A 14,876-nucleotide genomic window follows, 5' to 3' on the forward strand; every position below is an offset into this window, starting at 1 on the left:
TTAGTTAGGCTACACTTGGAATATTGAATACAGGTCTGGTCACCACACTACCAGAAGGATGTGGATGCTTTGGAGAGGGTACAGAAAAGATTTACTAAGATGTTGACTGAAGAAAGGTTGGATAGACTGGGTTTGTTTTCACTGGAACGCAGGAGGTTTGGGAATGACCTGATAGAAGTTAATAAGATTGTGAACAGCATGGACAGTGTGGAAAGTATGAAGCTTTTTCCCAGGTGGAGGAGTCAATTACGAGGAGACACTGGTTCAAGGTGCGAGGACTGAAGTTTAAGAGAGATGGGTGAGGCATATTTTTTCACACAAAGGATAGTGAGTGCCCAGAAAGCGTTGCCAGAGGAGGTGGTGGAAGCAGACATAACAGCGGCATTCAAGAAGCATTAGGCCAAATTGGGTACAAGGGATAATGGAGTTTTTTTGGGGGGATATCCACTGAATGGCGAATTGTTCCAGGAACTGTGAGTAGTAACATGGGGCTAAAAGCAAATGTGACTGATACCTTGGGGCATCGTAGATGGGGGGGTGACATGGTTATTCAGAGGTTAGCACTACTGTCTTCCAGTGCAATGGAGCCGGTTATGATTACACCCTCAGGTGACTGCCTGTGTGGAGTTTGCACATTCTCCGCACGTCTGCATGGGTTTCCTCCAGGTGCTCCGGTTTCCAAAGACATGCATGCTTGGTGGAATAGCGATGGGAAATGTAGGGTTGCAGGGATAAGTTGCAGTGTTTAGGTTTGGGTAAGAGGATTGGCCAAATGGACTGCTTCCACATTTGTCGGGAATTTATGACAATTAACGAGGCAGGTTTGGTAAGTTGCAGACAAAAAGCTTTCAAGGCCTTGCAGTGAGAAACCCTCCAAAACCTTGACACAATTCAGACTTCACTGAAAGAAATAAGATTCAGTCTGTTATATGTCTGTGACGACTCTTTGAAAGATCCATTCAATTTCATATTCTCTTCCTCTTTCCCCATTGCCCTTTTCAAATACCTATCCTTTAGGAAGTTATTATGGATTCGGTCTTTTGGCGAGGGCAATACAGATTATTAAAAACCCAGTTATAGTTCATTCTCTGGATTATTACAGGTATAACATGCAAGAAAACAGCTCGACCACTGATTCAATTCCCAGCACAGGCATTTACAATTTATTTATTTAATTTCAAAAGCTGGAAATTTTCCTCAGTAATTTTAACCTACAGAAATTAAAGGAGCCAAGAAAATGTGTAGGATTCCCCAAAGAGATTTAAAAGAAACCATGAATTAAGAAGTTCAAATTACATGCCAAGTGGCAGGAAATGTATTACTAGACATTTATCCCCATGGAACTCATCCAGGAAAGCACAACTTCTAACAGACTGCATGCACTCGACGGACCATCACACACGTAGTTCATGGCGGCAGACAGCTGGAATAAAACATTCATATTTTTATATGTTAAGTGACTTCAGAAGTCAAAGAGGGACAAAAATCATTCATAATTATTTATTAATTGAATAAAATAACTCAAAATCAGAGTAACTAAAAATTGATGGAAATAAAAAACACCTGGGAGTGATTACAGACTGAAATCTAATCAAGGGGTTCAGATGGTTTATATGTAGAATAATGGATCCCTGGGAGTGATTAGAGACTGACATCTAATCGAGGGGTTCAGATGGTTTATATATACAATAATCGATCCCTGGGAGTGATTACAGACTGGAATCTAATCAAGGGGTACAGATGGTTTATATATAGAAAAATGGATCCCTGGGAGTGATTACAGACTAGAATCTAATCGAGGGGTTCAGATGGTTTATATATAGAATAATGGATCCCTGGGAATGATTACAGACTGGAATCTAATCGAGGGGTTCAGATGGTTTATATATAGAATAATGGATCCCTGGGAGTGATTACAGACTGGAATCGAATCGAGCGGTTCAGATGGTTTTATATGTAAAATAATGGATCCCTGTGAGTGATTACAGACTGGAGTCTAATCGAGGGGTTCAGATGGTTTATATATAGAATAATGGATCCCTGGGAGTGATTACAAACTGGAGTCTAATCGAGGGGTTCAGATGGTTTTTATATAGAATAATGGATTCCTGGGAGTGATTACAGACTGGAATCTAATCAAGGGGTTCAGATGGTTTATATATAGAATAATGGATCCCTGGGAGTGATTACAGACTGGAATCTAATCGAGGGGTTCAGATGGTTTATATATAGAATAATGGATACCTGGGAGTGATTACAGACTGGAATCTAATCGAGGAGTTCAGATGGTTTATATACAGAATAATGTATCCCTGGGAGTGATTACAGACTGGAATCTAATCGAGGGGTTCAGATGGTTTATATAGAGAATAAGGGATACCTGGGAGTGATTACAGACCCACAGTACTTATATCCCCTTTAAAGGGCAGCCTCACCCCAAGGTGGCCCTATCATTGACTGAGACAGTTGTTCATGGGTTCAAGCTCCATTCCAGAGAACAGTCAATGTTAACCAAAAGCCTCATCAGTGTTTTTTGTGTGGGTGCAAAGAAATTCCGCCGCAGTACTTGAATGTTGAGCAGAAGAGTTTCTCCTGACCAATATTTAACCCTAAGTCAACATCAACAAAAGCAAATCATCTAGTTATTAATTTATTGTTGTTTGGGATTGCTCACTTTGTGCCAATTATCTGCTGTCTTTCCTTCATTTATGACTGCCCTTGAACACATTCTTTTGGGTGTGATGCATTTTTTGAATGTCTGGGATTGTGAAAGTCACTCTATTAATGCAACTACTTTCTTTCTTACCTTGACTGTGCTGCTTTCTGCTTTTGATGAGATTTTATTCAGGCAAGGGAGACCACTCCATCTCTTTGGAACTATCTGTTCAGTGTAACAGGTGGCTTTGTTCCGGTAAGTATCACAGCCTGCCCTGGGAATAGGCCAGTTAGCCCTTTAATGCATGGTTAATCTTCAGGATCTACATCCTGTACAGGGCCCCAGCCCTCCCAACATGGTATTACAGCACTGAGCAACCTGTGGGCTGTTTCTGTAACTGCACAAAGATCTAGAGACAGGAGCCTCAAAGTTGTTTTGCAGCCAAGTCAAAGCTAGGTCCACATTGTGCAGCTCTGGTAAGCATCTTCTCACCAACCAGGAGGGACAGATTCACCATAATTTCTCACAATTAGCCTCCTCTTTGTGTTAACAGGTTTCCTGCAACTCTGGGTAAAAAAAGGCCAAGGAATTTGTCCGTAGGGTGATTGACTCACTGGAGAGTAACAATTCACTCATGCCAGCAACTCGGTGAAAGGTCTACCACTCTCTATTACAGGGAAAAACCAGTTCTGGGTATGATTTAAATTGTGCTTGCATGAAAAGAAGTTTGACCTGGTATTGTCAGAAATGGTGTCAATGCATCAAATATCTACTGACAGAGATGGTTGTGTGACCTACACTGCGGAGCCTCAGAGGTCAAGATCATGGAGCTTCCCTCCTGTCCAGGCTTTTTGGAGTGGTATCAGGGGGAATGCCAATTGTTATAGTTCATAACTTCATAAGACATAGGAGCAGAATTAGACCATTCAGCCCATTGAACCTGCTCCGCCATTCAAACTTGGCTGATATGCTTCTTGCCCCCTTTTTCCTGCCTTCTCCCCATAACCCTTCAACCCACTACCAAGTAAAGGTTTGTCCAACTCCTCCTTAAATTTATTCACTGTCACAGCATTCACTGCAGCTGGGGTGAGAGAATTCCACAAATCCATTACCCTTTGGGAGAAATAGTTTCTCTTCAACTCTGCTTTAAGTTTGCTACCACTTATCCTAAGACAATGACCTCTCTTCCTAGAATGCCCCACAAGAGAAAGCATAGTTTGCATAGATCATACTAAATCTATGCGCTTTCTCAGCACCCTCATAGACAGAGACAACTCTTCCCTGTTTCTGGACACTTTCTGTAGGCCACACAAGTTGTTTTTAGTGAGTCACATTATCACTGAAAGGATTGGTTAAACGAGCCCTTCCACCAGAACCCATCCACACAATTTAAAGGAATGCATTCAAATAGGGATGGATATGTATATTAACCTCATAGTTCGTATTGGACTAACAACTCGGAAATACAGAGTACAAGTCAACATTGTGCCATTAAATTCAATATTAATTTTGTTCATTTGTGGTTTTCACAGAATAATGATTGCCAGATTATTATCAAATCACAGAACAGTACAGAGCAGAGGAATCATCCACTCCAGTGAGTCTGTGTCCACTTTTTTGAACAGCAATTTAGTTGGTCTCACTCTCCTGCTCTTTCTCATATTCCTGCAAAAGTTTCTCCTTCAACTATTTATCCAATCTCTAATGCAGGGCTACTACTTAAGTCAAGTAGACCTATGAATAGCTGTTTGATGGTATAGAACTTGATCACTACTGAAAAGACACATTTTATAGTATCTTTTCGTCTTGTAATCAGCAAGACAATTCATAAGAAATACCAATCCAAAGAGAAGATAAAATTTACACTATATAAAAGGAGAGTGCTGATTGGTGGACTCTGATGCATTCTCCAAACAGCACCTTTAACAATCAGTTAATAATAATAGTCATACATCACAGAAACAGACTCTTCAGTCAACTTGTCCATGACATTCCCAAAGTAAACTAATCCCACCTGCCAGCAATTTGCCCATATCCCTCTAAACCTTTCCTAGTCATGTACTTGTCCAAATGAATTTTAAATGCTGTAACTGTATCCGCATCTACCACTTCTGGCAGATCATTCCACAAACAAACCATCCTCTGTATGAAAAAGTTGCCCCTCAGGTCCCTTTTAAAACTTTCTCCTTTCATCTTAAACATATGCCCCCTAGTTTTGAACTCCCTCACGCTAGAGTAAAAGCCTTTGCTATTTACCTTATCTGCGTCCCTCATGATTTTATAAACCTTTATAAGGTGACCCCTCAACCTGCTACACTCCAGAGAAAAAAGTCCCAGCCTATTTTGACAGAGCGGCGAGGAGAGAAGGTGGAGTGAAGCGAAGGCTGTCGGGAAGGATAAGTTTTCCCACTTAAAGAGGGACTTACTTCGGGAATCGGGCCTCCATTTTGACAGAGCGGCGAGGAGAGAAGCTGGAGTGAAGCAAGGGCTGCTGGGGACGTAAGGCTTTAATATATATTTGGGCAGCAGCTAAACCTAAGATACTACCCGTCTCCCCTTCTCTAACCGGAAGAAAAAGACTCTGTAAGTTAAGGCTTTTATTTTTTCTTTATATTTCTTTTTCATATATTTAAGTGCATTGTTTGGTTTTAGTTAGTTGATATAAAGCTAAGCTTACAATGGCAGGGGACCTCAGACCCATGGCATGTGCCTTTTGCTTGATGTGGGAGTTCAGGGACATGGCTGATGTTCCTGACTCTTACACTTGCAAGAAGTGTGTCCAGCTGCAGCTCTTGTTTGACTGCATGATGGTTCTGGAGCTGTGGATGGACTCACTGTGGAGCATTCGCGATGCTGAGGAGGTCGCGGATAGCACGTTTAGTGAATTGGTCACACCGCAGTTTAGAATTGCTGAGAGAGACTGTGAATGGGTGACCAAAAGGCAAAAAAAGAGTAGGAAGGCAGTGCAGGTGTCCCCTGCAGTCATCTCCCTCCAAAACAGGTATACCGTTTTGGATACTGTTGTGGGAGATGGCTCACCAGGAGAGGGCAGCAGTTGTCAAGATCATGGCACCATTGTGGGCACTGATGTTCAGAAGGGCGGGAAAAAGAATCGTAGGGCCATAGTCATGGGGATTCTATTGTAAGGGGAGTAGATAGGCAGTTCTGTGGCCAAAAACGAGACTCCCTGATGGTATGTTGCCTCCCAGGTACTCGATGTCATCGATCAGCTGCAGAACATTCTAAACGGGGAGGGTGAACAGCCAGTTGTCTTGGTGCATATAGGCACCAACGATATAAGTAAAAAAAATTAGATGAGTTCCTGAAAGAAGAATTCAGGGAGCTATGAGAGAAGTTAAAGAGGAGGACCTCAAAGGTAGTCATCTCAGGATTACTCATAGTGCCACGGGCTAGCCAGCATAGAAATGAAGAAATAGGCAGGATGAACACGTGGCTTGAGGGATGGTGCAGGAAGGAGGGGTTCAGATTTGTTGGACATTGGGACCAGTTCTGGGGAAGGTGGACTATTACAAAATGGACGGTCTACATCAGAATCAGACTGGAACCAATGTCCTTGGGGGAGTTCTTGCTACTGCTGTTGGGGAGGTTTTAAACTAATGTGGCAGGGGGCTGGGAACCAGAAGAGAAAACAAGTAGGCAGCGAGGTGGAGACTATAAGAATTATGAAGATAACATTAATGAAGGGAAGAATAGGCAGAGCAGGTGAGCGCAAAAGAACTGATGGCCTGAAATGCATCTACTTTAATGCAAGGAATATAGTGGGTAAGGCAGATGAATTTAGGGCTTGGATTTGTGCCTGGGAGTATGACATTATTGCCATTGCAGAGACTTTGTTGAAGGAAGGGCATGATGATTGGCAACTAAATGTTCCAGAATATAGATGCTTGAGACAGGACAGGGAGGGAAGTAAAATGGGGGGGGGGGGAGTTGCATTACTGGTCAGAGATGATATCACGGTTGTGCTAAAGGAGGACAGTATGGAGGTCTTTGGTAGTGAGGCGTTATGGGTGGAGCTGAGAAATAAAAGGGTGCAGTTAGATTGTTGGGGCTGTATTACAGGCCTCCCAACAGTGAGCGTGAGGTCAAAAAATAAATAGGGAAACAGATTATGGAAAGACGTAGAGGCAATAGGGTGGTGGTGATGGGAGATTTTAATTTTCCCAACATTACTGGGATACAGTTGGTACCAGAGATCTGGATGGAGGTAGAATTTGTAAGAGGCATCCAGGAGAGTTTGATAGCACAGTATGTCAATAGTCCAACAAGGGAAGGGGCCATATTGGACCTGGTACTGGGGAATGAGCCAGGACAAGTGGTAGAAGTTGCAGTGGGGATTTCTTTGGGAATAGTGACCACAATTCTGTAAGTTTTAGAATACTCTTAGACAAAGATGAGAGCGGTCCTAAGGGAAGAGTACTAAACTGGGCCAAGGCCAATTATATCAAAATTAGGCAGAAGCTGGGAAATGTGGATTGGACACAGCTATTTGGAAGTCCATATTTGATATGACGGAGGCTTTCAAAGATAGGTTAAAGATATAGCAGGATAGGAATGTCCCATTGAAGGCAAAGGATAGGAAATTCAAGATTCGTGAACCATGGATGACAGGAGAAATTGTACGACTAGCCAAGAGGAAAAGGGAAGCGTACATAAGGTCTAGGCAGCTAAGAAGAGAATGGGCACTGGAGGAATATCGGAAGAGTAGGACAAGTCTAAAATGAGGAATCAAACAGGCTAAAAGGGGTCATTAAGTAGCTTTAGCGAGAAGAATTAAGGAAAATCCCAAAGCCTTTTATTCTTATATAAGAAGCAAGCGGGTAACTAGAGAAAGGGTTGGTCCATGAAGGGATAACAAAGGAAGGCTGTGTGTCGAACCTGAGAGAATATGTGAGATTCTGAATGATTACTTTGCATCAGTGTTCACTGAGGAGGGGAACATGATGAATGTTGAGATTAGAGATAGATGTTTGATTAGTCTGGATCACGTTGACATAAGTAGGGAAGATGTGTTGGGTAGGTTAGAGGTTATTAAGGTGGACAAATCCCCAGGACCGGATGGGATCTATCCCAGGTTGCTGAGGGAGGGGAGATAGGACATAGCAGGGGCCCTGACAGATATCTTTGTGGCATCCTTAAATACAGGTGAGGTGCTGGAGGACTGGAAGGTTGCTCATGTTGTTCCCCCTGTACAAGAAGGGATATTCCGGGTAACTACAGACCAGTGAGCCAGACGTCATTGGTGGGAAAGTTGCTGGAGAAGGTACTGAGGGATAGGATCTATTTATATTTAGGAAAGAATGGGCTTATCAATGATAGGCAACATGGTTTTGTGCGGGGAAGATCATGCCTTACCAACTTAATAGAGCTCTTTGAAGAAGTGACCAATTGATAAATGAAGGAAGGGCTGTTGATGTCATATACATGGACTTTAGTAAGGCTTTTGATAAGGTTCCCCTTGGTAAACTAATAGAGAAAGTGAAGTCACATGGTGTGCAGGGTGTTCTAGTTAAGTGGATAAAGAACTGGTTGAGCAACAGGAGACAGAGAGTAGTAGTTGAAGGGAACCAAAAGACAAAATGCTAGAAAATCTCAGCAGGTCTGGCAGCATCTGTAAGGAGACAAAAGAGCTGATGTTTCGAGTCTAACTGACCCTTTGTCAAAGCTATAAAAAAGGGAGTTGAAGGGAGTTTCTCAAAATGGAGAAAGGTGACCAGTAGTGTTCCACAGGGGTCAGTGTTGGGGCCACTGTTGTTTGTAATATTCATAAATGATCTGGAAGAGGGCACTCTTGGTATGATCAGCAAGTTTGCAGATGACACGAAGATTGGTGGAGTAGCAGAAAGCATGGGGACTGTCAAAGAATACAGGAGGATATAGATAGACTGGAGAGTTGGGCGGAAAAGTGGCAGATGGAGTTCAATCCAGACAAATGTGAGGTGATGCATTTAGGCAAGTCTAATTCTAGAGTGAATTATTCAATGAGCGAAGAGCCTTAGGAAATGTTGATGGGCAGAGAGATCTGGGAGTGCATGTCCATTGTACTCTGAAGGTTGCTGCACAGGTGGAGTGGTCAAGAAAGCATATAGTATGCTTGCCTTCATTGGATGGGGTATTGAGTATAAGAGCTGGCAAATCATGTTAAAATTGCACAAAACATTGGTTCGGCCGCATTTAGAATACTGTGTACAGTTCTGGTCACCACATTACCAAAAGGACGCTTTGGAGAGGGTGCAGAGAAGATTTACGAGGATGTTGCCTGGTATGGAAGGTGCTAGCTATGAAGAGAGGTTGAGTAGGTTAGGTTTGTTTTCATTAGAATAAAGGAGATTAAGGGGGGACCTGATTGAGGTTTACAAAATCATGAAGGGTTCAATAACGAGAGGTCACACTTTTCAGGTGAGAGGTGAAAACTTTAAGGGGGATACATGTGGCAATTACTTCACACAGAGGATAGTAGGTGTCTGGAACACCCTGCCCTCGTCAATCTCTTAGGTCACATCCTCAAAAAACTCAATCAAGTTTGTGAGACATGATTTCCCACATACAAAGCCATGCTTCTCCAAATGCATGGACATATGTTGCCTCAGTGTTAGGCTTTTAGTTAAAAGCTCCAGACCAGAAGTGTTTAGTTATAATTCTAAAGCAGTAATTTGAAGTTGTGAAAATCTAAACTCAGTTTCAATATAAATCAAGAGAAAGGCAATCCCAGCTGTCAAGACTGTGATTTTGAAGTTAAACCTATAGATGTGATAGAAATGGGTATTTGAGTTCTGTAAAATCATTGTTTTGGGAATAAATGGATTTGTATTTTACTGCATGTTGCAAAATCTTTCAAACTATAACGTATGTAAATAGTTTGGATTATCTTACCTTAATTTCCTCTTCATATTTAACTTGTTAGGAAGAGAGTTCCAGGGTTTTGACCCAGTGGCAGTGAGGGAACATCGTACGGTCAGATGTAGGGATGTTCACTGATGATTGCACAATGTTCAGTACGATTGATGACACCTCAGACACTGAAGCAACCCATGCTCAAATCCAACAAGACCTGAACAATATCAAGGCTTGGGCTAAAAAGTGGCAGGTAATATTCATACCACACAAATGCCAGGCAATGACCTTCTCAACAAGAGATCATCTAAACACTCCCCCTTGACATTCAATGGTGTTGCCAGCACTGAATTTCTTCACTTTCAACATCCTGTTCAGAAACTCAACTGGACTTGCTATATGAATACGGTTGGTACAAGAGCAGGTCAGAGGCTAGGAATACTGCAATGAGTAATATATGCTGGTTCCTCCAAGCGTGCCCATCATCTACAAGGCACAAGTCAGGAGTGTGATGGAATACTCCCCACTTGCTTGGATGGGTGCAACTCCAACAATACTTAAGCATCTTGACACCATCCAGGCCAAAACAGCCCGTTTGATTGGCACCACATCCACAAGCATCCACTCCCTCCACCACAGACACTCAGTGGCAGTAGTGTGTACTATGTACAAGATGCACTGCTGAAAATTCACCAAAGATTCTTAGACAGCAACTTCCAAATCCATGACAACTTCCATCTAGAAGGACAAGGACAGCAGATGCGTGGAAACCTTCAGATTTCCCTCCAAGCAATAAATGTTGGCATAACCAGTGATGCCCAAGTTGCATGAGAAAATAAAAAATAGCAAAACCAAAGATGATCACAACCAAAATCTGCACTCACTGGTCGCAGCTCATTATGAGGGGCCTTGACAACAAGAAGTGCCAGGTGAATGTAACACTGATCAACTTTTCTAGTTCTACACGTTCAGGTTATGGTATCCATTGCGACACAAGCAAGGTCAAAGATTTACTTACAACATGTGCCTATTCCTCAAGACAAAGAAGACCTGCAAAGATGTCTCATATTTATAACATGCTAGCCTAATATATACTTTTCTAACAAATCATCATTAAGAAAACTCTTAAGGTAAGATGCTCTACATGGCTGGTAGGAAGACCATCAACGCATGTCCCAATCACTCAAAGAAGCACTGTCAGCAGAAACACGCAAACTATAAGACAATGATGAGGCCAATCATGGAAGTCAGTGCATCTCAGAAAAGGGGTGACATTATAGAAATTTATAAAATCATCAGGGGCATAAATAGGGTAAATAGACAAGGTTGTTTCCCCTGGTTGGCAGATGTCCAAAACTAGGGGGGCATAGATTTAAGGTGAGAGGGGAAAGATATAAAAAGGACCTAAGGGAACTTTCCACGCGGAGGGTTGTGTGTGTATGGAATGAGCTGCTAGAAGAAGTGGTGGTACAATTACAACATTAAAAAGGCAATTGGATGAGTAGGAAGGGTTTAGAGGGATATGGGCCAAATGCTGGCAAATGGGACTAGATTTACGTCGGATATCTGGTCGGCATAGATGAGTTGGACTGAAAGGTCTGTTTCTGTGCTGTATTTCTCTATGGCTCTATGACTAGGAGCATGCATAATCCAAGAGGGCAAACCAATTGCCTTTGAACTCAAACATCTAATGCAAGCACAATCCAAAGATCCCCACATAGAGTGTGTACCACTACCTCTGGTATTCAATATCACAACATTCCATACATAACTGTTCAGTAAGCAACTCCCTGTGGAAACCATCCACAAACTATGGGAATGATTTGGTGTAAACCACTGATACAAAACCAACTTGGACTACAATGAATTCTACTAAAAGTACAGGATTATGCCTTTGATGCTTGTTACAATTCTAATGCCAAAATAGCTACCTCATACTACCAAACCTGAATTACAATGCAGAAGTTCAACAAAATTTACAAATGCACAGTATGTGCATCAACATGGAAGATGAGCTCATGGTCAATTTGCTGTAACTTGGTCTGTTCAAATGTATTCAACTTCAGGAAGAAACAGTAATAATCCACAACTGAAGACATGATGGAAGGGTCTCCTGGAAGGATGATCTGGCGTGATACAAGATGAGTCAGACACTCAGATATTTTTGGCCACACAAGGATAAACTAGGTAACTCATGAGGGATAGTTTTTAAAGAAAAACAAGTGTTTGTACAGGATGTTCTTCACCATGACATATTGTCACAGATTGATCGGGAACCAGTAAGCACAGAGTGAACAACGCAGGATATGTGATTTGACACAGGGATTAACAGTGACATTAAGAGGTCAGTGAAGATGTGCAAGGCATGCTTGACTCACCAACCAAAGGAACACAAAGAACCTCTACAGTCTCAAGAGGTTCAATCAGCCCCTTGGTCCAAAACTGTAATAGATTAATTGGCCGTACACAATAATGATTTACACCTGGTAACTGAACCTTTTTCCAAACTGCCAATTGTCAGACACTTCAAGTGCATCCCTTGCAGGCAACTTGAGTGCAGTATTCAGTTTGTTCCATAAATCTGAATAATTCATAGAATCATAGTCATAGAGTCACAGGGTCCTACAGCACACAGACAGGCCCTTTGGCCCACACTGGTCCATGCCAACCAAAATGTCCATCTACGCTAACCCCATTTCCCTTCAGGGGCATGTCCTTCTCAGGTGATCTCTCCACCCTGGAGCTTCCTGCCTCTATTCCTGATGAAGGGCTTTTGCCCGAAACGTCGATTTTCCTGTTCCAACACCACTCTGATCTAAACTCTGGTTTCCAGCATCTGCAGTCCTCACTTTTGCCATGTGTTTCTAAACCTTGACTATCCATGTATTTGTCCAAATGCCTTTTAAATGTTATACCCGCCTTAACCACTTCCGCTGGCAGCTCATTCCGTATGTGTACCATCCTCTGTGTAAAAACATTGCTCGTCAGATTCCCTTTTATTCTTTCTAATCCTAAACCGATGCCCTCTAGTCCTTGATTCCTCAAATCTGGGAAAAAGCCCAAGTGCATACATCCTATCCATGCCACTCATGATCTTATAAACTTTGATGAAATTCTCCCCTCCTACGCTCTAAAGAAAAATGTTCTAGCTTGTCCAACCTCTCCCTGTAACTCAGACCATTGTGTCCGGGCAATGTCCTTGTAAATTTCTACCGCACTCTTTCCAGTTTAATAACATCCTCCCTTTAGCAAGGTGACCAAAAGTGAACACAATACTCCAAGCGCAGCTCCACCAACGTCCTGTACAACTGCAACATAACTTCTCAAATTCTCTACTCAATGCCCTGACTGATCAAGGCCAGTATGCCAAACGCCTTCTTCACTGTTCAGTTTACCTGTGACTCCACTTTCAGAGAACCATGCACCAACTCCAAGGTCCCTCTGTTCCACTATATTCAGTAAGAAAATGGTCCACAATGTACAGGCAGGCCCTTCAGTGGCTTGTGCACCGAGTGGTGTATAAACCTTTATCCCTGACCTCACTAAGCAAATGGTTTGCCCTGTGAAAGCACTGCTTAATCAGATTCTATGTTTCTAAATATTATATGCAATGTATGATAGCTCTGCTATTACATCCTTTATAATAGACTCTAACAATTTCCCAAGGACAGATATGAAGCCAACAGGCATATAGTTACCTTTTTGTTTGTCTCTTTTCAAACATAAGTGTTATATTGGCAGTTTTTCAGTCTTCTGGGACTTTTCCAGAATCTATAGATTCTTGGAAGATTACTATTAGTGCATCATCTATCTCTGCAGCTACTTCTTTTAATATCCTAGGATTCCCATTAGGTCCTGGGGAATTTATCAGTCTTCAGTTTCCATTGCACTCTCTTGTCACTTTATTTTTTTTCTCCTCTTCGTATCTTGAAAGCTTGAGTTATCTTGGCAGCTTTCCGACCCTCTGGGACTTTCCAGAATCTAAAGATTCTGGGAGTATAAAGATAGGGTTTTTTTTCCCTTTATTTTTAATTGTGGACTGAAATAGAAAAAGAACTGTTTGAAAAACCGACAACTGGGAAAGGATTCTGGGTAATCCAAGATGGAGGACAAGAAAGAAATTGCGGCTGTAACAGCTGCTCTTTTTTTGAGGTATTTTTGGTGTTGGCGGTGATTTCTTTGAATTCCAGGAGGAACAATTACTGTTGCATTGTTTTGAAACTTTGGGGAATAAAGATCATTTCAATGGCACTTTTAAAAGGAAGAAGACAGTCAAAATGCAGCAACCTCATGGTCAGAGAGGGACAGAGAAAAAGAAATCTACATTGCTAACTGACACAGTAGTAAATCTGCAGAGTTACTGCCTTTGCTGTTTGAGTTCATGCATCTCTAGACAGAAAAATGAACAAACAGCGAAATTCACAGCTGACCTTGGAGGAACCAGTGTGAGAGAGCTCACAGCACAGGAACAGGTAAGTGCATAGTTTTTAAGTGTAACCTTGCTGTACATCTACAGCAGTAGTAGTGAGTAGAGTGGGTTCTTTCTTGATTATATGCTTTATTGAGATCTGTCTCTTGATTAAATTTAAAAAATATAAACCATACGTACTAAGTTAGCCTGGAGCACTGTTTTTAGAGCAAAAAAGACAGTGCTATTTTCTGGGTCTGTAGATTGTGAAGGAGCAAAGATGGTCTTTAGCAGAGTGATATGCTCTTCTTGTCAGATGTGAGAGTTTAGGGAGAGTTTCCATGTTACTGATGATTATGTCGCAGGAAGTGTGGTTGGTTACAAATCCTATCAGATCACATGGATCGGTTGGAGCAGCAGTTAGAGGCAATAAGAAATTTACAATAGCTGGAGTTGTGATGGATGGCAGTTATAGAAAGGGAGAAAAACTGCAGACACAGATGGGTTAACTCCAGGAAAGGTAGGAGGGGTAGGCAGGTAGTGTAGGAGTCTCCTATGGCTATTCCCATGTCAAACAAGTATGCTGTTTTGGAAAATGTTGGGGGTGATGGACTCTCAGGGGAATGTAGCACGAACAGCCAAGTTGCTGGTATCGAAACTGGCTTAAATGTAATGAGGGGTTCGTCGGGTTCCAAGTGATCGATTGTGATTGGGGACTCCCTGGTCAGAGGAACAGACAGATGTTTCTGCAGCCAGCAGCAAACAATCAGAATAGTGTGTTGCCTCCCTGGTGCCAGGATCAAGAATATCTGAGAGAGAGTGCGGAATGTTCGTAAAGGGGAGAAGAACCAGCCAGAGGTCATTGTACACATTGGAACTAACGACATAGGAAGGGAATAGGATTAGAGTCTGAAGGGAGAATATAGAAAGTTAGGCAGGAATTTAAAAAGGACGTCCTCG

This window comes from Chiloscyllium plagiosum, chromosome 3, assembly GCF_004010195.1.
Source record: "Chiloscyllium plagiosum isolate BGI_BamShark_2017 chromosome 3, ASM401019v2, whole genome shotgun sequence".
NCBI lineage: Eukaryota > Metazoa > Chordata > Chondrichthyes > Orectolobiformes > Hemiscylliidae > Chiloscyllium > Chiloscyllium plagiosum.